Below are 27,098 nucleotides of genomic sequence, written 5' to 3'. Positions count from 1 at the left end.
TAGCAGTGCTGAAAGTTCACTTAGATCTAGAATGAACTTGCCCAAATAGTTGATCATGCCAAGACAGCGTTGTAATGCTGTGACATTCTTTGGGGCTGGCATCTCAAGAATTGCTATTTGCTTGGAAGGATCTGGTCATAATCCTGAACTGGTAAACAAATGACCCACATAAGTAACTTCTTCCAGGCTGAATTTACATTTCTGAGGATTCAGTTTAAGATTCACTTCACAAGCATGTTCCAGAATTTTCTTGAGGTTTCTGTGATGTTCGAGTTCACCATTTCCTCCTACAAGTATATCATCTACTATTATAGCACAGGGATAGCCAGAAAAAGATTGTGCCATTCCACACTGGAAGACTTATCTGGCAGAATTTATCCCAAATGGTATTCTCAAAAATCTGTGCCTTCCAAATGGTGTATTGAATGTGGTTAGCAATGAAGAATTTCAATGAAGCAAAATTTGCCAAAATGAACTTTTTGCATCTAAGATAGAAAAAAAAACTGCCATTTGGCATAAGGGCAGCAACTTCTTCACCCGCATGCATATGATGAAGTCATTTTAGTGATTTGTTCAAATCTCTTGGATCAATACATATTCTAATATCATCTGACCTTTCCTTATGAGTTACTACCATGGAGGATACCCATTCAGTTGGTTCTTCTACTGGACAAATTACTCCTAAATGCACCATTCTGTCTAGCTCAGCTTTGACTCTGTTCTGCATAGCTACTGGAACTTTCCAAGCTGGTCTAATGACTAGGCTTACTTCATGGTCTAACTTCATGGAGTACACAACTGGGAGTTTGCCTTGTTTGTCTTCAAAAATATCATCATACACAAAAATATTCTGTATTAAAATGTCATTATTACACATGCTTATGTGTTGGACTTCTATATTAAATAAAAGTAGTCCCATTTTCAAACTGTGCTTGAGGCCTAATAATAACTGCACATGTCTCTTGACTACATAAAACTGCAAGTCATAGCTCTTCCCAGGAGAGTAACATGAATGCACTACAGAGCCTTTAGTATGAATTTTTTCCTCACCATAAGCAACAAGCTTTGCACACTTTGCCAAATTAAACTTCTCTCCAGCTTTTACTCTAGCAAATGTTTCTGCTGACGTAACATTGCACTTTGAGCCAGTATCTACTTTGAGCTCTACAGGTTTCCGATTAATCAGAACAGTATAAAATACTTCAATTTTTGCCCACAAATCTATTGCATTGACTGTTTCATCAAGCATAGACACACCATCAACATAAAAGTAGGGTCACGGCTTTCTGTTTGATCAACTTACCTCTATGAATGCTCTTTTTTAATAAAAGAATGTGCCCCTTTAGAATTACAGAGTCTTTTGAATTGATACCAGTTTTTTCATTTGTGGCACTACTGACCAAAAGCTAAGCACTTCTCTCATTTGGGCTCATGGCTACCTCCACAATTATGGTCATACCTCTCAAGTGTACCTCATTATGAGGAACGTACCTCATTTGGGGTCTTAAAAAGTTCACGTTCCTTGAAGTTCTTCAAAGTTCCACATTGAAAGACTCTTTCACATTCAGTGTTAGGAATTTTTTTTAAGTGAAATCCATTGTAAACAGAAATGAATCATATTAATTCATTAAAAGATCTTCTTTATAAGTAAAACCAGCATATTTTAACCATCCTATGACCTTCCTAGTTGAAGTTGTTAGTAAGCCATTAGTATGTGTTCTACATTTTGCCCATTTGTTTCACATTATGAGGATGAGGGCTGGGGTTCCTCATTTTGGAGATGGAAGGTTGAGAGCTATGATTACGACAACTGACTATGAGGTTTGCCTCGAGTTTTGATAGATCACCCCTTTGCTTTACTGTGTGTGCCCTAGGTCTCAATGTAGCTACTATGGGTTTTGCTGAAGCGACTACACCCTTAGGACTGTATCTTTTAACCTCATGCTGCATACTATCAACATTAGCACTGGAAGGCACTGGAAGCATGCTTTTCTCATTTGCAAGCATATTGGTGTGCTTTTTTGTGAGTTCATATATCTGACAAATCTCTATGGCCTTGTGCCAAGTTAAATCACTGTCTCGAAGCACAATCATTCTCAGTGCATCATTAACACTAGACACAAGCCTGCCTTTTTATCATCTCATCTCTTAGATAACCAAAGCTGCACATTTTTTGCCTTATTTCTCAAGTCAGTTATATATGCAGCAAATGTTTCTTCAGACTTTTGATCTTGTGTACTATAACTGTCTTTCCATTGTAATATTTGTTTGGGGTTGCACATTTCTTTAAATTTACATTTTAAGCACTCAGGGTTTTCTGTCATTTCTGCCAGTACCACAATATGGCAGTCTTCCTCCTCCCATGCATATACAGCGGGTGCATACACAAATGAACCCTCTCTTTCAATGACTTCTGAACCAGCTATATTAAGCAGAATAAATGCCTTTGTATGTGCGTCTTTGTCAGAAAAAGCAGCTTATATAAAAATATCATATTCCTGCTGAAACACTCTCCAATTTTCAGCAATATTGTTATCAAACATAAGTGCATCAGGTTTACGAAATCCTTCTGCCATGCCAAAAGTTTCAAACGCACACTGGGTACTCAAAATAAAATTCAAATGCTTAATAATCGATTTGAAATAACTGTACCTTGTGAAATAACTGTACTGTAATACTGCACACACTGCAAGTACTTTGCACACTTTGGATACTTCAAATAGCTTTAGTTAATGCAAAAAAGTAGTACATCATGAACAAATACAGTTGTTTTCCTTTTTTATACCTTTTATGTGATTCAGAAGTTATTTTGAGCATTTCTTAAATTTGTTTTGAGCATTTTGAATGCTTCATTTTATATTTGTTGTGTAAAAATCATTTAAATTAGTCATAGTCCCTGCCATTATCTTTCTGACCTGTTTGCGAGTTGTTTGAGCAAAAGATTATCCACTCATATATATTCCTCAATTATTAACTGTGCTCCTCATAGTTTTGACTTCAGATCCCATTCTGATACCATGCTGCTTGTCTTGTGTATTCAAATAAGATGATAAGGCTTGGGTGTTCATTTAAGTAGCTTATGGCACACAAACACATCTGGATGGAGGACTGGAACATCCAATCAAAAAATGTTTATCCATTTATACTCAGAGTATAAATGGATAAACTTTTTTAGATTGGATGTTTATCCAGGGTTGAATAAAGTTAATAGTATTAAACTCATTCTAAAGTTAAAGCAGGTATATGTTAGCTAGGGGGCATTACATGTTAAACATATGCTAACATTTGATTTTAATTTTATTTGATTGACTGATAGCATTTTTAGATCTGAATAAAGACAATCCCCCAGATTCTGCAAGTCCTGCATGGTATGCAAGACTAGTGCAGGAGCTCTAGCAGGCAATATGTCTGCTGTGCGATCCAGGAAAAACCTGCAGGAACGTGCATGAGCGCTCTTGCATGGACTCAGCCCCTGTATACAAATTACCCCATTTGCAGTAGAAATCCATGCAAATGAGGTGAATTTGCAATCCAGGAAGCTGGAAACCGGCCATGCAGGACTAGTGTAATCTGCAGAAATGTACTCCACCAGTAACAGAGTAAATTTCTGCAAATTACAAAATGGAGCCATGAGAGCTCCAAATAAAGGGTGTATATCATGTAGAAAGCATGCCAATGGCCAACTATAAGGCCATTGGCATGGAAAACATTTGCAAAAATAAAAAATCAACTTTTATTTATTTTTTTTAGCCGATCTCAGCTGTTTAAGCGTAGGGCAGCAGCTCGCAAACTGGATCGGCCTGAAAATAAGAAAAAAAACATAAAATAAGCATTCTAACCAAAATCACTATTTTGTCATTATACCCAATGGCAGGCAGAAGACAACATGGCCAGGGAATAGTGGTTGCTAAGGGGGGAGGCTCACTGTGGGACATGTAACTATGCATTAGCAGGCAATCCTATCCAAATGAGGGGGAATGATACTGAATTCCAGACTTCCCCTGCATGCTAGTCAGCAACCAACAGTGTAAGAGTAGGAATAGCCTGGTGCAAGCCAAGGAGTTAGCTGACATCATAGGGCAGTGTGTCAGGCATACTCTAAGCGGATTTGAGCCCTGTGGCTCGGGTTTGCTCCTAGTTGTGTCTGAGGTTGCCTAGCACTCTGTACATTGCCTAAGCGGGTGTGCATGCCGCATACCGAGTTTTAAAGGAAAAATAAAAAAGTAAACCAGGAAATATTAGCTCTGTGCACATTTGAGCACTGCATTTGTGTGTGTGCCCCCGGGCTTAAACAGGAAGGCAATGGGAAGGGAAAACAGCAGTAGGAAGTAATCTAGGAGAACTAGCATAGCTGGCAGGTGAAATGTATCAGAATCAGCCAATTACACAGGCAGTAGACCAGCCCAGCCCAGAACACTAATATAAACTATGGAAACACCTTTCCCTCTGCTTTTTCCCACATACTCTACACCACTGGTGTATACAAGCAGGGAAATTTTAACAAACAAAAACAGAATGTTAGGGGTTGCAGCAGCTATCAGACATCAACATGTGAGAGAACCAAATCCAAATACTCAACGTTCAAGAAAAACAAACAGAACTAGATATTGAGGAACGCTGTGCCCCTAAGTGTCTTGAAACGCCAGCCTGGTCTTCCAAGGAAAAAGCCGAGCAGAGTGATGTTGTAATAAAAATTAAATTTATTGCATAGATTATAATAAAAGTTAAGCGCTTTCACTTGCAGACTGCGAGCTTCATCAGAACTCCATTAAATCTGAACAGTATCATTTAAATAACTTTTTTGGCGACAAAGCGCTACATTTAAATTATTTTAAAGGTGTATATACAAAAAATGTATGTACGCCATGATGCTAAATAGCACAACATTGACTACATTCATCTCACAATATCAACTCTTACACAAATATAAAATGAAAATAAAAATGATTATAACAATAATAATCATGCTTAGTCTTAATATATAATATATAAAAAAATGTATATCTAAATAACACTCTACTACTATCTGTTACAACAACCTCAAAACCGATCAGTTACTAAAATATTACTTAAAAACTGAATATTTTGATAAAATAAGATAAAATCAATAAACTATCTACATGAATAGTAATGCTGGCTTTATGGTAACAAAATCATTTAGTCCTGGTGAAGTCGAAGCATCTGTATATCACTGCCACCAAATTTCTTTATAGGACAACAGTCCTTTAAAATCTCCCCCTCTAGATTCAAATAATACATTTTCAAGAATGGCAAATTTAAATGTATGAGTATGTCCATATTGTTTAATGTGCTTATATAAAGCATTTTTCTCATCTCTTGTCTTAACGCTATATTGATGTACGTAAATACATTTATTGAACTTTCTTTCCGTTTTACCTATGTAAAATCCGGAACAGGCTGTACACTTTGCCAAATACACAACCCATCTAGTATTACAATTTCCGTGAACAAACCTTATATATGTCTTATGTATATTATCCAAGATGATACTACATTCATCAAAAATAGCATGACATTGTTTACAATTCCCACACTTGGTGGTCTTCCTATTTGTCGAATGTCTTACAATGTCACCTCTTTCAAGATAACTTTTGATATTCCGACGCATTTTTGTGAACAAAAACAGGTTGGGGTCCCAATATTTTAACTACTTCCTGATCTGTCATTATAATTTTCCAATTGTTAGTTATGATCCCCTTAATTTTACTAATATGTGGACAATATTCCAAGACACACGCTCTTCCATAGTCAGCAGTAATAGATGTAATATCAAGAACCTGTTTTACATTACTATGGTTATGGGGGTTATTAATATCAAATTTGTAACCCAATAAGGGTATATATTTTTTTCTCCATTCATTTATAATATTTTTACGGTTCATCATGTTTATATCATAACCCCTGTCCCTGAAAAGAGAAGTGATGAAAGTGATTTCTTCCAACATCTCAGGATAGGTAGAGGTCATTCTTATTGCCCGTATAATTTGACCCCTAAATATATTAACAAATAAGTCCCTTGGATGATTACTAGAAAATTCCAAATAACTGTTAGAAAATGTATGCTTTCTAAACAGTCTAGATTTAAAACAACTTTCACCTTTAGAAATGTAAGTATCAAGATAAGGGAGTCCTTCCATATTAGATGAATAAGTAAACTTCAAATATGTACTACTTGAGTTCAAAAATTTCACAAATTGATCTAATACATCTTTGTTACCATCCCATAATATATATGTATATATATATATATATATATATATATATCATCCAGGTAACGCGAGTAATATCTGATATTTTTAAAGAATTCGCTGGTAAATAACTTAGTCTCCTCCCATTCAAGCATGACTAAATTGACGTAGATGGGAGCACAAGTGGCTCCCATAGCTACACCATTGGTCTGTCTAAAAAATTCTCCCTCATACTCGATGTAATTATGTTCCAATACTATGGACATTAATTCAATAATCAGACACACTTCGGAATACATGAAAATAGGTCAATAACGTTCACAGTGACAAACAGAAGTTCTGAATGCCACAAGTTTTTCTGGATAATTTCTCAAAACTTCCCACGAATCTTTAACTAAGTGTGGGATTCTATCATAAATATGATTAAGATATCTGTCAACTGCTGTACCTAGTGGAAAAGTTATGGATCTACTTCCAGATATTATAGGTCTAAATGGAGGGTTATCAGTACATTTATGTACTTTAGGTATTCCCACTATAGAGGCTAAAATAGGAAGTTCAACCTTTAAATAATTATGTGTCCATCGTAATTCTTTGATCAATGAGAAATTCTTCTATATGTAAATCGATGTGTCGATACGCTATATTTATTTAATTTAATGAAACAATCTCATAGTTGCCAGAATTGTATAATAGTTGATGTATTTTAGAGGTGTATTCCATACTATCATAAATAATCCTGCCCCCTTTGTCGAGTTTCATAATTCTAATGCTCTTGTCTCTCCTGAGGTCTTGCAACAATTTATACTCATCATTGGGCAAATTATAATACATTTTGACACCTTTAAGATGGTTCTGTAGTTGATAGATTTGTCTAGAAACTGATTTATCATATACTGAAATAAGTGGGTGCACTGGTGGCATAAATGTACTTTTTTTCTTTAATATGCCATGTTCTCTCTGATTATAGGACTGACTACCTTTATTATTAAAAGTGATGGATAAATTGAGTTTCCTAATATATTTTTTGAACTCAGTAAGACTGTCCAAAAGTCTAAATTTAGTAGTTGGTATGTATTTCATACCTTTAGAAAAAAGTGTGAAAAATGTAGTATTCAATTAAAGATCTGTGTAGTTATATATATTGAAATGTTTATACGTATTAACTACGCCATCCTTAAAAATACACTTACACTGTAAGTCTTGTAAAGACCCTGTTGCAATTTCGCCTACATCTTCATTATTATAACAATGTTGTCGCTTTTCTTCTTCAGCGTCAATATTTAACAATAAACTGCTACCTATTGTTTCTGTAAACTCCAAGCTTGTGTCTAAAATCTTAATGGGTGTCTTCTTGCATTTTGTTGGTTCCTTTTGCAATGTATTTGAAGTCAATTGGAAAATTACGGGTGGCTTTGTGGGTAATTTTTCTTGGGATGTCCTCTCCATTTTCTCTCCCTTGGTTGTCTTATGTTGCCACCCTGATATAAAAAATGTGTGTCATCATCCTCCTGTAAATAATGTTCATAATTATCTCTGTAACGTGTGTTAGAAAATTTATTTTTACCATAAAAGTTAGAAGTGTACTTCCCTATATTGTGTTTCTTAACTGGATGACCCTCTATGTGTTTTCCCCAGATATATGCTATACATTTCTGATATTGCTCAGTATCTCTCTGGAGTTTATGATATTTCCTTTGAAAAGCTTTCTTTGTGTTAGATTCAGCAATATTAAACTGCTTTCTATATAGTCTTTCCCACTGAGGGAATAATAGATCATTCAATATTACATCATTAAGATTTTCCACTTCCAACATAACCTTAGCCAATTGTCCATCATTGTGTTTAATAAGTGCTTGCATGTATTGCATGCCAAATGAATCAAATAACTGGTTAAATTCAGATTTTATATCAGCTGTAATGACTATATCCATCAGTATTTTAAAAAAATCTGAGTCCCTTAGGGACTATTTTAAGCTCAATATAGCAGATATACCCCAGGGATTACCTCAGTGTTACTGCTCGACAGAGGCACAGCAAAATAATGGGTATAGTTCCCCATACTAAAGGGGTGGCGTAAGCCACAAAACTATGGGCTAGGCTTGTAAATGCCCTCGGGTAGATAGCCTATTATGAACCTATGAACCTAATATATTTCATCAAATAAGTATTATCTAACTTTAATGTGTTAATTATATTGACCTTTTTGCCTAATGAATAAATAACGTCCCTTAAAGTACCTTGTAGAACAAAAGAGTCGTTGCGCTTTTGTTCAGTAATAGTGTTCTGAAAAATGCAATTGGTGTCCAAAAAAGATTTCAATCGATTAGATGGTATTTTATCCTTAGGAATCGATGACTCTATTCCACGACCTAAGTTATCACCATTTGGAATATTCTGTTCCATCTGTGCATATGTTCTTTTAAGTATCGGCTGTTTAGGCTTAGTTCCAATCCATTTGGCTTCTTCTTCTGTATCACTAAAGGAAAAGTCGAAGGTGAAATCTGAAATACCTAGCCAACTACTGCTTCTTAAAGTGCTAGGTACTGGGGGAGCTAGCAAATCAATGGGACTCGCACTGTTTTGTCTAATACCTTGTCCATTAGGGATATCCAATAACGTTGGTAGCCGTTGGGAAAAGGTATCTGTCAATGTTTCAAAACTACCACTTTTTACATCTTTTTTAGTAAAACCATTTGCGGCTACACTGTGGATAGTACAACCTTGTAAAACAGAATCACCACTAGTGGTTGAAGAGGGGTGATCAGTCTTTAAACTGCCAACAGACATTAATAATGTAGACAATCTCTGTATTTCATCTCTAAGCTCGGTCAGTTGTGTTTGCATCTTATTCCATTCTCGTCGGGTGACCAGAGGAGATGACGGTGGAATGGCGTCTCAATCAGACTCCATAGGGAATGAACACAACAGAACCAAATCCAAATACTCAGCATTCAAGAAAAACAAACAGAACTAGATATTGAGGAACGCTGTGCCCCTAAGTGTCTTGAAACGCCAGCCTGGTCTTCCAAGGAATAAACCGAGCAGAGTGATGTTGTAATAAAAATGAAATTTATTGCATAGATTATAATAAAAGATAAGCGCTTTCACTCGCGGACTGTGAGCTTCATCAGAACTCCATTAAATCTGAACAGTATCATTTAAATAACTTTTGGCGCTACATTTAAATTATTTTAAAGGTGTATACACAAAAAATGTATGTATGCCATGATGCTAAATAGCACAACATTGACTACATTCATCTCACAATATCAACTCTTACACAAATATAAAATGAAAATAAAAATGACCATAACAATAATAATAATCATGCTTAGTCTTAATATATAATATATAAAAAATGTATATCTAAATAACACTCTGCTACTATCTGTAGCAACAACCACAAAACCGATCAATTACTAAAAAATTACTTAAAAACTGAATACTTTGATAAAATAAGATAAAATAAATAAACTATCTACGTGAATAGTAATGCTGGCTTTATGGTAACAAAATCATTAAGTCCTGGTACAGTCGAAGCATCTGTATATAACTGCCACCATATTTCCACCATAAATTTGACTTGTAGACAGTCTTACTGAGTTCAAAAAATATATTAGGAAACTCAATTTAGCCATCACTTTTAATAATAAAGGCAGTCAGTCTTATAATCAGAGAGAACATGGCATATTAAAGAAAAAAAGTACATTTATGCCACCAATGCACCCACTTATTTCAGTATATGATAAATCAGTTTCTAGACAAATCTATCAACTACAGAACCATCTTAAAGGTGTAAAAATGTATGATAATTTGCCCGATGATGAGTATAAATTGTTGCAAGACCTCAGGAGAGACAAGAGCATTAGAATTATGAAACCCGACAAAGGGGATGGGATTGTTATTTATGATAGTACGGAATACACCTCTAAAATACATCAACTATTATACAATTCTGGCAACTATGAGATTGTTTCATTAAATGAAATAAATATAGCGTATTGACACATCGATTTACATATAGAAGAATTTCTCATTGATCAAAGAATTACGATGGACACATAATTATTTAAAGGTTGAACACCCTATTTTAGCCTTTATAGTGGGAATACCTAAAGTACATAAATGTACTGATAATCCTCCATTTAGACCTATTATATCTGGAAGTAGATCCATAACTTTTCCACTAGGTACAGCAGTTGACAGATATCTTAATCATATTTATGATAGAATCCCACACTTAGTTAAAGATTCGTGGGAAGTTTTGAGAAATTATCCAGTCAACTTGTGGTATTCAGAACTTCTGTTTGTCACTGTGAACGTTATTGACCTATTTTCATGTATTCCGAAAGAAGCTGGATTAGAGGCTTTTGCATACAGCATAAGAAAATATGGAGGCTTAGAATGGGACAAAGTGTGTCTGATTATTGAATTAATGTCCATAGTATTGGAACATAATTACATCGAGTATGAGGGAGAATTTTTTAGACAGACCAATGGTGTAGCTATGGGAGCCACTTGTGCTCCCATCTACGCCAATTTAGTCATGCTTGAATGGGAGGAGACTAAGTTATTTACCAGCGAATTCTTTAAAAATATCAGATATTACTCGCGTTACCTGGATGATATATATATATTATGGGATGGTAACAAAGATGTATTAGATCAATTTGTGAAATTTTTGAACTCAAGTAGTACATATTTGAAGTTTACTTATTCATCTAATATGGAAGGACTCCCTTATCTTGATACTTACATTTCTAAAGGTGAAAGTTGTTTTAAATCTAGACTGTTTAGAAAACATACATTTTCTAACAGTTATTTGGAATTTTCTAGTAATCATCCAAGGGACTTATTTGTTAATATATTTAGGGGTCAAATTCTACGAGCAATAAGAATGACCTCTACCTATCCTGAGATGTTGGAAGAAATCACTTTCATCACTTCACTTTTCAGGGACAGAGGTTATGATATAAACATGATGAACCGTAAAAATATTATAAATGAATGGGGAAAAAAATATATACCCTTATTGGGTTACAAATTTGATATTAATAACCCCCATAACCATAGTAATGTAAAACAGGTTCTTGATATTACATCTATTACTGCTGACTATGGAAGACCGTGTGTCTTGGAATAAGGTCCACATATTAGTAAAATTAAGGGGATCATAACTAACAATTGGAAAATTATAATGACAGATCAGGAAATAGTTAAAATATTGGGACCCCAACCCGTTTTTGTTCACAAAATGGGTCGGAATATCAAATGTTATCTTGAAAGAGGTGACATTGTAAGACATTCGACAAATAGGAAGACCACCAAGTGTGGGAATTGCAAACAATGTCATGCTATTTTTGATGAATGTAGTATCATCTTGGATAATATACATAAGACATATATAAGATTTGTTCACGGAAATTGTAATACTAGATGGGTTGTGTATTTGGCAAAGTGTACAGCCTGTTCCGGATTTTACATAGGTAAAACGGAAAGAAAGTTGAATAAACGTATTTACGCACATCAATATAGCATTAAGATGAGATGAGAAAAATGCTTTATATAAGCACATTAAACAATATGGACATACTCATACATTTAAATTTGCCATTCTTGAAAATGTATTATTTGAATCTAGAGGGGGAGATTTTAAAGGACTGTTGTCCTATAAAGAAATTTGGTGGCAGTGATATACAGATGCTTCGACTGCACCAGGACTAAATGATTTTGTTACCATAAAGCCAACATTACTATTCATGTAGATAGTTTATTGATTTTATCTTATTTTATCAAAATATTCAGTTTTTAAGTAATATTTTAGTAACTGATCGGTTTTGAGGTTGTTGTAACAGATAGTAGTAGAGTGTTATTTAGATATACATTTTTTTATATATTATATATTAAGACTAAGCATGATTATTATTGTTATAATCATTTTTATTTTCATTTTATATTTGTGTAAGAGTTGATATTGTGAGATGAATGTAGTCAATGTTGTGCTATTTAGCATCATGGCGTACATACATTTTTTGTGTATACACCTTTAAAATAATTTAAATGTAGCGCTTTGTCACCAAAAAAGTTATTTAAATGATACTGTTCAGATTTAATGGAGTTCTGATGAAGCTCGCAGTCTGCAAGTGAAAGCGCTTAACTTTTATTATAATCTATGCAATAAATTTCATTTTTATTACAACATCACTCTGCTCAGCTTATTCCTTGGAAGACCAGCCTGGCATTTCAAAACACTTAGGGACACAGCGTTCCTCAATATCTAGGCATCAACATGTGGAAGAGGCTGAGGGTGGTGAGGATGAGAATGCTGTCGACCAACCCACAATGAGGAGACGGAGAAGGGTGTACAGACCCAGGGTAACCTACCAGGGGCTACATGAGCTGGAGATAGTGGAGCACTATAGGGTGGACAGGGACCTCCTACAGCAAATTTTTGAGCTATGCCAGCCATTCCTGACACACAGAACTAACAGAGGGGAACCCATCCCAGTGGATACCAAGGTATGTGTAGGCCTAGGAATACTAGCCACAGGTACCTCCCAAAGCCCAACTGGGGATATCATGGGGATCTCAGAGGCCTCAACATCCAGAGTATTCCACCAGTTCCTGGATGCCATGCCAGCATATGCCGCTGAGCATGTATATTTCCTCAAGACCCGTGAGGTGTTGGCCAGCAATATGCATCTCTTCCACCAAATAGCAGAATACCCTGAGGTGGTGGGTGCTATAGACGGCACGCATATATGCATCAAAGCACTACCGGGTCAGCCGGGTAGGGTCTACATCAACCACAAGGGCTTCCCCTCCATCAACTGCCAAGTTGTGTGTGATGCGCAGGGCATTATATTGAATGTGTGTGCTGGCTGCCCTGGAAGCTATCATGATTCCCACATCTGGCATCTGATGCAGCTGTATCAGAGATTTGCCAATGCGGACATCCCATATGGTCACCTAGTGGGGGATGCTGGCTACGCACTGGAGTCATGGCTGATGACACCCATCAGAAATGCACACACACCCAAACAAGAACGCCATAATGAGGCACACGCACAGACCAGAATCATAACAGAGTGTGTGTTTGGGATGCTCATGTTACGGTTCTGGTGCCTGGACACATCCAGTGGAGCCTTGCAGTACTCACCAGGTACATGTACCCAAATTGTTATCGTATGTGCCATGCTACACAATATGATCCTGCAGGAACAGCTGCATCAGGAACAGCACAGAGCAGTGCCACACAGCCCCTCACCAATACCAAGGCCTGCACAGGCACAGAGTGACTCAGAGGAGGAACAACCTGAGCCTGCCCCAGTAGGCAGATGGAGGCGTGCCCAGTATGTCATGGTCTTGGCAAAGAGGCAATGCATAGCACATACACTGACACAGTAGTGACCCAGGGAATGACACCTCTCTCAGACTCACACATACAGTAAAAGGGATGCCAAACATGACACTACCTGTGCTCAACCATGTATAGGGAGTGTACTTTGTGCATCTGACATAGGCAGCCCCCAGCACCATCCTCAATACTGGCACACCCACAAGTTAAGTCACTCCCATTACAGATTGCTGATTGAAGTAGTATGTGTAGTTACTTGTATCTATGGTATGGATGTGAGCATGCAAGGGAATCGGGTGGCTGTATAGGATGCCAGCAGATAGTAGACACCTATAGTAGCAGCATGAGATCTGTAACAAATACAGGTGTCGCCATAGTAGCCAGTACTACACATGTTGACAAAACCCACTACAGGAAATCTGATGGGGCACATATGTGTCCATATGACACACACCCAACAACAGTCACAGCCAGCAGGACAGGTGTAGACAAACACAAACAAGGGCTGTGCTAAGGCCACTGAATGATGCCTATGGGTAGCATCCCCCCAGGCCTACACAAACAGACCACATTAGTTCAGGCAGTGGGATGTTAGTTCTGAAGAGTAGGAAGTCAGAAACTAATATGTAGGTCAATCAAACGTAGGACCTGTAGTACACTGACATGCCTCTAGTCAGCATGATAGGTTAGAAAACAGAATGAAATGGAGTACCTGACATACCAGTACAGTCATAGCAAATGTGTACAAGTGTCAGGTGTGCACCGCCCTAAACCTTTGTAGCAATGTAGAAACAGTCAGGTGTGCCCCCCATAGCCTATGTAGACATGTAGTAACAGTCAGGTGTCCATCCCAATCTTATGTAGAAATGTAGTAACAGTCAGGTGTGCACCCCAATCCTATGTAGACATGTAGTAACAGTCAAGCATGCTCCCCCAATCCTGTGTAACAATGTATAAACAGTCAGGTGTGCCCCACCCATAGCCTATGTGGACAGTAGATACAATCAGGTGTGACCTTTCCCAATCCTATGTAGACATATAGTAACAGTCAGGTGTGCTCCCCCAATCCTATGTAGACATGTAGTAACAGTCCGGTGTGCCCCCTCAATCCTATGTAAACATGTAGTAACAGTCAGATCTGCCCCCCATAGCCTATGTAGACATTAGTAACAGTCATGTGTGCTCCCTCCCCAATCCTACGTAGACATGTATTAACAGTCAGGTGTGCCCCCCCATCTGTGTAGAAATGTAGAAACAGTCAGGTGTGCCGCCCCAACCATACTTAGACATGTAGTAACAGTCAGGTGTGCCCCCAGTCCTATATAGAAATGTAGTAATGGTCTGGTGTGCCCCCCCAATCCAAAGTACACACAGTGTAACAGTCAGGTGTGCCCTCCAATCTGATGTAGAAATGTAGTAACAGTCAGGTGTGACCCCCCAAATCCTGTGTAACAATGTAGAAACAGTCAGGTGTACCCCGTCATATCCTATGTAGACATGTAGTAACAGTCAGGTGTGCCCCCCAATCCTATGTAGAAATGTAGTAACCTGTATGTGTAGGTATAATACCAGTGGAGCACGGATGCCCATAGGTGGCCGAGGTAGCAGGACAGATTGTAGCATTTGCACACTATGCAGGTATGTGTGTGTCAGGTTGGTATGTGTTCCATATTGTGTGAGAGTGGTCCGTATGTATGCATGTTGAGGTATGACCTGCAGGCCATTGCCCACTACTGCTGATGACAGGGCCAAGTCCTCACAACTGCAGTACCAAAGACAATTCCCACTAGTATAACACATGCTAGCAGTAAGCCATTGCAAATGTATGGTGGTAATATGTGTCACCATCTGAAAGATTGACATGGCATGGCTGTTGGGCTAGATATACAAGCAGTACACAGGAGAAAGTACCCCAGACATACAGTATATAATGTGTAACTGTGAAATGGAGACACCCTTGGAACTGTACATACAGGTATGCATCACATTATCTGGGCCTGCAGTAGGGAATACTGGTGTAGTCTGCCCTAACACTTGCAGATCACAAAGGTGGTAGGATTGATGTATAGGTTAATAGGTTCATAGGTAGGTACTAGGCTATTGGCCCTAGGGCATAATTAAGCCTAGCCAAACTGTTTCAGCTTGCGCCTCCCAAGTGGTTTAGTTACCTGTGCCTCTGTTGAACAGAGCCACAGAAGTGATTCCCAGGGTAAATTTCCTGTTCCCCATACACTCATCAAGATTCTTATTGAAGAGAGCTAATGAGAAGCTCTGCCTCACATATATGGGGACCTTTTTCCAAAGCAAGAGGAGTCTCTGGGACATGATCTATCCCTCCAACATGTCCTGTTTATTGTTGAGGTCAGGTTTAGGTCCCTAGAGCGTGTAGCTTGGGTAGATTGGGTTTCCTTAGGTGGAGCATTTCCAGCAATTTGGGGTTAGACATAGCCTTGTATGTCAGGCAGAGATCACCTTTGAGCAGCCAGTGTGCAACCGAGTACAGTTGAGGTTTTTTTAGCCTGGTGGCATAGAGCATATGTTTTAGGCCTGTTATTCTCTCAGTGAGGTATTTTTGAGGCCTCTCCAGTTGTTGCAAGTGTCTAGTAAGGTACATCCCGAATGGGGCACTGTACTCAATAATGAGTCTAATGAGGGATGAGTAGATGGGGACAATAACTTCCCTTTTTCTAGATGCAAACCCCTTTGTGATAAGGTGGGCCATGTAGAAGGATTTTCTAACCACTTTAGTGATGTGGTTATTGAAGGAGAGGTTACTATCCACCTGGGTCCCTAGGTCTCTTATCACACTCTCTATTTTAAGTGAGCTTCCACCTATGTGGTAATTCATAGGTATGTGTTTTTTCCTGAAGGGAATGACAATGCACTTTTTGGCATTTAGCTTGAGGCCATGATATTGGCACCATGTATCTGTTTCAGTGAGCCCCTTTTGAAGGATATCTACATCAGCAGGAGTCTCAATTATGGCGCCCAGTTTGCAGTCGTCTGTGAATTTTGTTAGCCATAGTCCCTATGTGTTTGCTAGTACCTCGGAGAAGTAAATACCGAGCAGGAGAGGTCCCAAGACTGAGCCCTGCGGTACTCCACTTGTCACAGGTTTGGAGTCGGACCTAGCGTTTCCTATTTTCACTGTATGGGTTCTGTCTGTGAGCCAGTTAGCAAGCCATCTTGTGATATAGGGGTGTATATTTAGGTTAGTGAGTTTGTCTGTAATTCTCAAGTGAGGAATAGTATCAAAGGCTTTTGCAAGGTCAAGGTACACCATGTAGACCACTTTTCCCTCATCGATTGCTTTGGTGACCGTCTCGAAGAAGTCAACCAAGTTTAGGAGACATGACCTTCCCTTTACGAAACCAAACTGGGTAGGGACTAGGGTTTGTAGGTTCCCAATGTTGTTTATGAGTTCCATGATGATGTGCTCCATGGCCTTACAGACAAGGCTCGTCAGGCTTATGGGGTGATAGTTCCCGGGGTTGGTGGTGGCTCCTACTTTGTGAAGTGGGAAAACTGCTACTGTGCGCCACTCAGTGGGCATGTAGCCTGAGGAGAGGCTGTGGATGAACATGGTATTTAAGTGAGGGATTAGTTTGTTTTGGAGTTCATGTATCACGCAACCTGGGATGCTGTCTGGTCCCATGGATGCTGTGTTCTTTGCTTTAGAAAGTGCCGTTTTCACCTGGGTGTCCATTATTATGGGGGCAGCACAATCTTCTGGTATAGATATGGGCTCTTAAGGGGGTGAGGGTGGAGTAAAGTTTACACTGAACCTATCTGCCAGTATATTGGTGATATCAGCTGGCTCTGTGAATTTTGAACCATATGCTGTAGCTTAGAGCAGATCTGAAAGTTGCCATTTAGATTCCTGACATAGCCAAAAAATGCTTTGTGGTTGTCTTTGGTGTCCGTTGTGATTTTTCTTTCAAAACTCACCTTTGAGGATTTTATAAGGGATCATAGCTTTTTGCTATGGTTGGTCAGGGTGTTCCTCCATTCCTGGGTCTTTACTCTTTTTTGTAATAATTTCTTCCTTCTATTATAGAGCTTGTTTATGGCCGGGGTCCACCAGACTGTTTTCCTTTTTTTTGGAGGAATTGGTCTTGGTTTTGTTCGGAATAACACGGTCCATGCACTCATATAAGTGCTTGTAGAGTGTTTTTGTGTAGGCTACAGCAGATTCGACCACGTTGTCATTCTGCATGGGGGTGATGCAGTTTGCCACCTCTGTTTTAAGCAGCATAAAGTTTGCTTTGGAGAGGTTTTTCACTGTGGTTTCCTTGGGAGGGGAGAGGGTGGTATGTGGATATTGAGAGTAATGAGTTTATGGTCTGATCTAACCAATGAGGGATTTTACCTCGGGTGTGGAGCACTTGTCCCCATTGTTGGTGATGACCAGGTCCAGTATATTGTTGCCCCTTGTATGGCTGTTGATAAGCTGGTCCAGTGCAGTTGAGTTAATATATTCCAGAAAGCACTGAGCAAAGATATTAGTGCTTGAGTAGTTTTCCCAGTTGATGTTTGGGTAGTTGAAACCACCCAGTGTTAGGGTGTTTGGTGGTACCCTCATGTTTTTTAGTACTTCAAGGAACGAAGAGTGGGGGTCTTGGGGCAGGGATGGTGATCTTTAGCAAGCTACAATTTGGATTGCAGTTTTGCCCATTGTCAGTTGCACTTGGATAATCTCTGAGGCATCATACTTTTCAACTAGTTTGGAGGTGTGGTTATCCTTGATGAATATGGATACTCCTCCTCTTTTGGTGTTTTGGTCCAGGTTTTGTGGCCGAAATGTGTGGTATGAGTTGTAGCCTGGAATCGCTGGGGTGCTCTCTTGAGCCCTAAAGCAGGTCTCAGTTACTGCAGAAATATCTATGTTCTCCATTTTGAGAAGGGCCTCGAGTGAGTGCATTTTGAGGTTTAAACTCTTGGCATTGAGCAGCATTACCCTCAGTTTTTTGGGAAACAGCTGCTGTACCTGCACATGCCACCCTAACTGGAATGCCCCATGCATATCTGTGCATCAGATGCAAGTAGTGTCCATAGCACACATGCACCCAGCTCACCCAAACACCACCCACAGGTACCTCTCTGGTCGTATCTCTGCTGTTGGGAATGGATACAATATGACCACCACCTGTATATGGCAATAGTGACAGAATGCAACATGCAGTGCAGGTGTTCCATGTGGGTGTGTCCCTAACTGTAGGTAGCACCCTGCAAGTATACACACCACCTGATCAATACTGATAGAAAGTATTGGCATGAACACCTAGCACACCTACCCTGTCACCCTCGGGGAATATACTGTATGACGGTCTGGGACTGTAGAACTGACAGAATACAACGGCCTGCCACAGCTGGACAGCATCACCGCCAAATGGCCTACAGGCCTCTGCTAATGCATGTTATGTCATTGACACCCACATAACAACATAACACACTCCACATAAGCCATAGGCCATGTGGACAAACCGCAGTAACATGTCCACCATGTCCCAGTGCATGAACTGTGGACCAAAACTGAAACACAGCTGTGATGAGGTGATAACCATAGGGAACGTATCAGAGATTGTATGCATAATGTATGGTAGAAGATAGAATAATAGAGGGAGGTGGGAGCATGTGCATCATGGAATGTGCCAGGTCTGACACACAGCTGTGTGCACACACTATCCCTGGCTGCAAACACATACATGAGTGGCTACAAACCTGGCCCATACACCACAATAAGGGTAATGTCCTGACTCATGTCCCCTGCCTCTGAGTAACCTCTGAGAATCTGTACAGTTGTGAGGTATTGCCACAGCAAGCTAAGGCCATACTGTCATGTCTATGGATGTACAAGTATGGGATCCTCTGCCAGCACTGTACCAAGGTGCTGAACTGCATACACAGACCCAGCAGCAACTATCTGCAGCTCCCCCTCCAGAATGGCATAACTTACCATGAATATGTAGGTGCCTGTCCACAATACCAGACACAGCTGCATTCACCCTTGTTCCCCAGGACATCACTGTGAGCAAGAATGTCCACCTAACAGTACTTGAGGACATAAAACATCACAGTGTATAACAGTACACATGTCTGAATATCTCTGGTAAAAACAGTACCATGTAGCAGAAGCAGGACAGACACACTCACCTACAGTACACACTATCTCTTACACAGTTTGTCCCCATATTGCCAAATGATCTACGGATACCCTGCAGAAACAGTTTGCTACCTGTAGGTGTACAACACAAAGGTCTGTACTGGAGTACAAACGACCTGGAATGGATCCACACATTCAATACAGAAGGGCATACTGGGCATGCTCACACACGTAGAGAAATGAAGGCAATGTCAGACAACAACATACCAAAAGGTCATACTGAGCATGCTCACACACCTTATTCACTCCAATGGAACTCAGGAAGTTTTCCCTGTAACTTCCAATGGGCGGAGCCTAACCCTTTTGACAGAATCAAATTATGTCTTTTTATTTCAAACAAATGTTCATATTTCTGGAAACATAGGGGTTATGAAAGAAGTATTCATGGCAAACTCTTCAGCACAAATTATTTTTACAGTGGTAGTATTCTTTAGGTTCTAGGACTTAAACCAAATTTTATAAGTCATAGTAAACACAGTAACTATTAAATACTTTGTAAACAGCTTACAATATGTCAGCAGCCACTCAGGTTGCACACATACTGTCAGCAGAATTCTATCCATGTAGTGGACAGCTTTCATGTGAGGCTAAGGAGTTCTGTCTGTGTTACTTGGTTGTTGAGATATTTAGAAAAATGTGAAAATTATATCTATATAAATTAATATCATAAAAACAACAGTTAATATCTATTTACCTACTCTAGACAGCGATCAAATATTAATTCAGTTGAGTTTGCCATTGTGTAAGCTTTAAATTAAAATATTTTAAAACCTTGTACACAGCATGGTTTTGGAATTATTGATGCAAATTTGAACAAGCAATATCTGACACCTAGAGGCATCAGTAGGAGTTAACTGCAGATCCACCTGGAGATGTAACTTGGATGTAATGAGTTAAACAAATGTAGCCCATGTCTGCAAACAACAGTGGACCATGCATTTCTGACTGTTGCAGATGTTAGTGCATACACTCCTCAGTATGTACCAGTCATGCTTTGCACACACAGTGGATAGGAATATAGACATATATCCAGGGACAACATACTATAATAAGCCAAAAGTAGACATACATAGATGTGTGGAAGAGATTGACTGTGACAACGAATCATCCATCATGAGGCCTGTCCCACCCAGCACAAAGCCAAATGGCTACAACCACATAATGTGTAAATGACACTCACTGTAAAAATTAGCCACTGGTATCTGTCAGCATTGCAGATTATGTGGTGCAAGGGCTAGCTGTGCAACATGACTGTACAAGGCAGTAGTCATCTAGCAGCTGTATACACATACCTGTGGAATATAACCCTGCATGCACCTGCATGTGGTGTGTCAACCTCTAGATGAATGGGGTATGGCCCAGGCGCACACACTGTCCTCCCCCACAGCCCTGTAATGACAAGCCTGCTCATGTCATCCATTTTGAAATACACCTTTGGGAATGGAGTAACCCAGTAATCTCTGTGGTGCATCCTAATACTGTGTAATGCTCTATTGTGATACACTAGCTAGGTAGGGGTTCTAATCCCAGACATAGAAACTGTGTGTGTGTGTGTGTGTGTGTGTGTGTGTGTGTGTGTGTGTGTGTGTGTGTGTGTGTGTGTGTGTGTGTGTGTGTGTGTGTGTGTCTGCCTGTGTAGGGAGTAATGCTTTTTACATTAGTCACACTCACTACAATTCAAATGTCCTACTTGAGCAAGGCTGCTGATGTCATTCACTGTGAAATACACCTTTGGGAAAGTTGTAGCCCAGTAATCTCTATGGCGCATCCTATAACTGCATAATGCTATAGTGTGATACTCTAGTTAGGTAGGTGTTCTAATCCCAGACATGGCAACTGGTGTCTGTGTAGCGAGCAATGCTTTTTAGGCTAGTCACACTCACTGCAGATCAAATGCCCTACTTTGGCAAGGCTGGTGATGCCATTCACTGTGAAATACACCTTTGGGAAAGGTGTAGCCCAGTAATCTCTGTGGGGCATCATAATACTGTGTAATGCTGTAGTGTGATAAACTAGTGAGGTAGGAGTTCTAATCCCAGACATTGCAACTGTTTGTGTGTGTCTCTGTCTGTGTAGGGAGCAATGCTTTTTTAGGCTAGTCACACTCACTACAATTCAAATGTCCTACTTTGGCAAGGCTGCTGATGTTATTCACTGTGAAATACACCTTTGGAAAAGGTGCAGCCCAGTAATCTCCATGGCACATCCTATAACTGTGTAATGCTGTAGTGTAATAACCTTGTTAGGTAGGAGTTCTAATCCCAGACATGACAGGTGTGTGTGTGTGTGTGTGTGTGTGTGTGTGTGTGTGTGTGTGTGTGTGTGTGTGTGTGTGTGTGTGTCTGTCTGTCTGTGCTTGTCATTTGTATCGTGCATGGAGGTTGTCATGGGTGTGTAATGACTGGACCCATTGTAGAGCGGGTTTTGCAAATTTCTTATATGATGGCCCTATTATATGTCACAATGTCCACCAAACAAGGATAACAGATATGAAATAGCCGAGAGGCTGGGGTGCCAATCCATACCCCTACATGTGACATCAAGGCCTGGCGAACAAAGTTAGCAACCTTTGTATTACCCAGAGAACACTCTCAACCCATGTCTCATACACAAACACACTTGTCTAGGCAACAACCACAATGGTGGTAGTACCCTGCATATTGCCCACAGATAGTAACCATGGTGTAATTGCAGTGGACTACAGAGGGCATGGCACACTGTCCATTAGTACAATAGGCACGATCATGCAGACAGTGCACCTTCACTATGTTCCCCACTGGACACCTGCAACACCTGTGGTGCCATCAAATGTGACCCACAAAGGACATACCATGCCTTAAACATATGCCCTGTAAGGACAGATGCCACTGACACCAGGGAATACCTGTATCATACTATCATTGTAGATGCAGGGTCAACCTGCTGTCCATTACTTGTTCCCACCACATGAGGCCAGGACTGGCACATCTGATGATAACAATCTGTGTATACAACATGGGCCAGACACCTCAGATACAGTTCCACATGTCACTGTACATGCATGTGGGACATGTGCACATCCCAGACACCGTCCATGTCATGGACTAAAAAACACATACATGGCAAGCAATGCATAGCAATGGTCACACACAATAGTTACCCAGGTGACTGGATGGTGAATACAATACCCACCTGTGTGGGCCAATCTAGACACTACACCCCTGAGCAACATTGCAGACCATTGTCATGTGGCCTGATGCCAAGGTATACCCATCACCTAGCCTTGTATAGCCTTCTGGCACAGTCAACCACTACGCACCTGTGAAGCAATGCACCCACGCATGTCAGTACTGACACCCTGTGCCTGTGTGTGTGGTGTATGATGCTTCTGACCACATTCACACTCACTACAACCCCTATTGGCATACTGAAGTATGCTGTCTGATGTCAGACACCTCCACATACCCTTTGCCCATATAACCTCTGGATAACCCCTGTGGTGCATGTGATACCTGCACAATACTGTAGTGTGACAAACTAACTAGTGAGGAGGTGTATTCCTAACCCTGCCAGTGTGTCAATGTGTGTGGGTCCCTGAGAGAGTGTGGCTGTGGTGATGCTGATACCTGTTCATGTGGACAGGCACATGTACTACACCTACCGTATCGCTACCATATCACTGTTGCAATTGTCACTCACCATCACATATACATTTAGAGAGCTCCTCAATATGTAAGCTATGTGGCCCATCCAATAACTGCATAGACATATGATAGCAATACTCAGTTAGGGGTTTGATACCTTGTACTGGTAGGTGTGTGACACAAGCATGCTTAGGTTTTACTCTCCCACCCCCTCCCTGACCTATCTTTGCCTCTGTCTGCCTCTCTCACTCCCTCTGTGGTGGATGTGGAGATGTACACCTGTTTTGCTTAAGCAGAAGCATGTGTTTTGTAGGTGATGCTCATGATCAGCTGATGGCCTCTGCACGAATTGCAGCCCTCCTCTAGCTGATTGCATGTGGAACAGCTGTGGTAACATTCCCATAGCCAATTGCATGAAAACACACTCCAATATCTAGGAACATCGTGTTGGTGTCAGGCCTTTCCATTCACTGTGAGCAGGACCTAGATCTGTTGTTTGGCAAACAGTATCACAAATGGATTGGGGATTTACCCCTAACAACATACACTGTGGAAACAGGCCAACACACAGGTGGGGGATGTGCCTGACATGACTACAGAATGTAAGTGTTGCTCTTCTGCATTTGGATTAATGTTAATTTAACAGGGTGTGTGTGGATATAACTGGTATACATCTTTTAATACCTGTCATGACAGTGCTATGTTTCTGAGGAAACCCCATCTGTAGGGTCATCAGCAGACTGGGCAGTGTGCGGTGCCTTTTGTTTCTTGTGTTATTCACAGAACACTTATCTGTGAACTGCAGAAGCATAGTGTGAGGACTGCAGACAGTACATGGTGACAGACATGAGAGTTACTGACTTCATATCCCTCATAGGACACATGTCAGAACAAACTCTGTTACAACAGTAAATGTATGAGGTTATCACAGCGACATGTCAATATTGGCCTTGTGTTTGTGCCTCCAGCCACAAGTCTGCTAACCTGTGTACATATGTCATGTGGTAAGAAGTGTATATGTTCTGTACACCATAATTTAGTGATATCATATCTAAGAAGCCAGTGAGAAATCAGACTGCGACACATGTTATGTATAGTAGGGGTTATCTTTGAGGACATAGCCTGCGCATTCTGTGGTTGTGAGTACAGTACTGAGGTCTGTGTACTTATAGTGATTGTTGACAGTGCGTTTATTATGAATATGTACCTTGGCCTGTGTACAGACTGTGGTCGATGTCATTGTTCATGGTCCTGTTCTGTCTGATGTTACATGCTGCTCCACTGTATGCTACCCTATCGGCTTACATGTTTGTAGGGCCAAACACACACATGTCCCATACCACAGACAGGCATTGGACCACACTGTGTAGTGGCCCAGTATATGTAGGGTTAGTGTGTGAGTGGCACATGTGAGGATGGTGTTGATCAAATAGTCCATATACTGTAATAATACACTATCTACCATATGTGGCTGTGGCTGTGTTCACATTGGTTGTGGTTATGCACTTTCACACAGGTGTCTGTTACTCTGTGCTGTGACATGCCTGCAGAGCCTGCTATATATGCAGATACAAGTGTATTCCTCCATTAGAAATATAGGCCAGTGTTGTGGCCGTCTGCCTGTAGCTTGAACAGTGCTTTGTTACATGCCTAGCAGCTTAGTGTACTTACCCAGTGTAATGTTATGTCCAGATACTTGCCAGATGTACTGCTGCTAGACCACTATAACAGTCACGTATGTCGGACAAAGCAATGGAATGCTGTACAGATATATGTCACAAACTACTGGGTAGTATGTGGCCATGGCACCTCTGCGCCAGCAGTTAGTTTGTGTCAGGATAGACAGGGATGTGTGAATGCATAACCTATGGGGACAAATGTATACCAGTGTTTATGTGATATACCCATCTACATGACTGTTAACATCCACATTGTCAGGCTCGGTCCACATGTCTTGCACTAAGGGGTTCTGTGTATACTTCTGGACTGACCAGAGTGTGTCAGACTGTTCACATTTATTGGCCATATCTCAACTGTAGTCCACAGGATCATTACTGTGCTAGCAGTGGTATCGTACTATGATGTCCTTAGGATGTCTGTCTGTGGCCAATGGCGCACATGTTAAAAGCAGATGTGACCTCCCACACACAGCATGTCTGTGAAGACAACCCCTATCACAGTAGCAATAGTTTACATATATACCTGCAATACATACCTGACATCCCTTTGCACAAAGAGGTTGGGACTACTGGGGCTGAGGTAGGGCTCTACTCCATGTTCAGGCCATATGCTGAACATATATGTATATATACTTATTCATATAACTATATAGATATATACATATATACATATCGACATGCATAGATGGATGTATATGTGCATATATATACATATAAACAGTCAGATATATACATATACACAGCAACATATGTCTACACATATACAGATAGAGATACATGTGCACATATACTTATGGATATCTACATATATATTGACAGTAATAGGTATATCAGAATAGATCTGTATGCGCATATAGTTATAGATATCTACATATATATCTACATAAATAGGCATATCTGTACACATAGGATGTGCATATATATATATATATATATATATATATATATGTATATATGTATATATATCTATATATATATATATATATATATATATATATATATATATATATATATATATACATACATACATATACATATATGTACATACGAAGAGGTGTACACATGGCCATATATATGTTGCACTATACAGATGTGTATGCAGACATATGTATGAATATACATGTATAGGTACATGTTGACATATATCAACCAATTATATGTATATATCCATATTTCTGTCATGTGTAAGCCTCACGGTTGTGTATACACTCCCAGATGTATCTCACTGTATGTATCTGCTATGTGTAAATTATGATAAAACAACATATGTGATGCAACAGTCATATTAATAACAAGTACTACACAATTGTGGAAGTAAAGGCAATTGTTCAATGTTCAATACTAATCAATATGTGTATTGACAGATATATTGGAAAAGCAACAGCTGTCTTCACAGTGGTTATGGCATAGTGGTTAAGTGTTGTGACTTTAGTGTACAGGGTCCTTGGTTCAAAACCTGCAAGGGCTGCTCATTTTGTTGCTGGGCAGAACAAGGGCTGTCAGATACGAAGTGGTTAAGGCAGTTTTGAGCAGCTTTAAGCGCATTTGCATGGTTTTGCATGAAGCTAAGTGGTCCTAAGCTATGGGTAAATGTATGGATGCTTACATGGTGTAGGTTTTGCTTACGAGTGCGCAAAAAGCTCAGCTGTTATATTGCAGCAATGTTGATACCTGCTAAGCATGGCTTAGCCCTGGAAACCAGTTCACACCACCCAGTCTTATAACATAACAGGGTAATGACATCTGTAATAAGTGTGTGTTATGCCATATACAATACATGTGCCTATGTGCTGTCATTACAGTAGCAAGGGGTGTGAATGTCATGTATGGGACACAGATGTATATGAGGCCTGTACAGCACTGTCATCCATGTGACTGCGTTACATACAGGGGTAGTAGCTCAGAGTATGTGTTGTCACACTGGCATGTAGTGTATAATGGCAGTATTACTGTTGGCATTGCCTACCCAGGCAAGAGTAGAGTGCTTAATGTAGTACTGACAACAGGCACACCTGCAGGCATAGCTGGACTCTGAGGCCTCCCTGTTGTATTCCTGGTGTGTGA

The sequence above is a fragment of the Protopterus annectens genome, chromosome 3.part0, assembly GCF_019279795.1.
Source record: "Protopterus annectens isolate FY-2018-M chromosome 3.part0, PAN1.0, whole genome shotgun sequence".
NCBI lineage: Eukaryota > Metazoa > Chordata > Ceratodontiformes > Protopteridae > Protopterus > Protopterus annectens.
Note: the sequence above shows the minus strand (reverse complement) of the source record.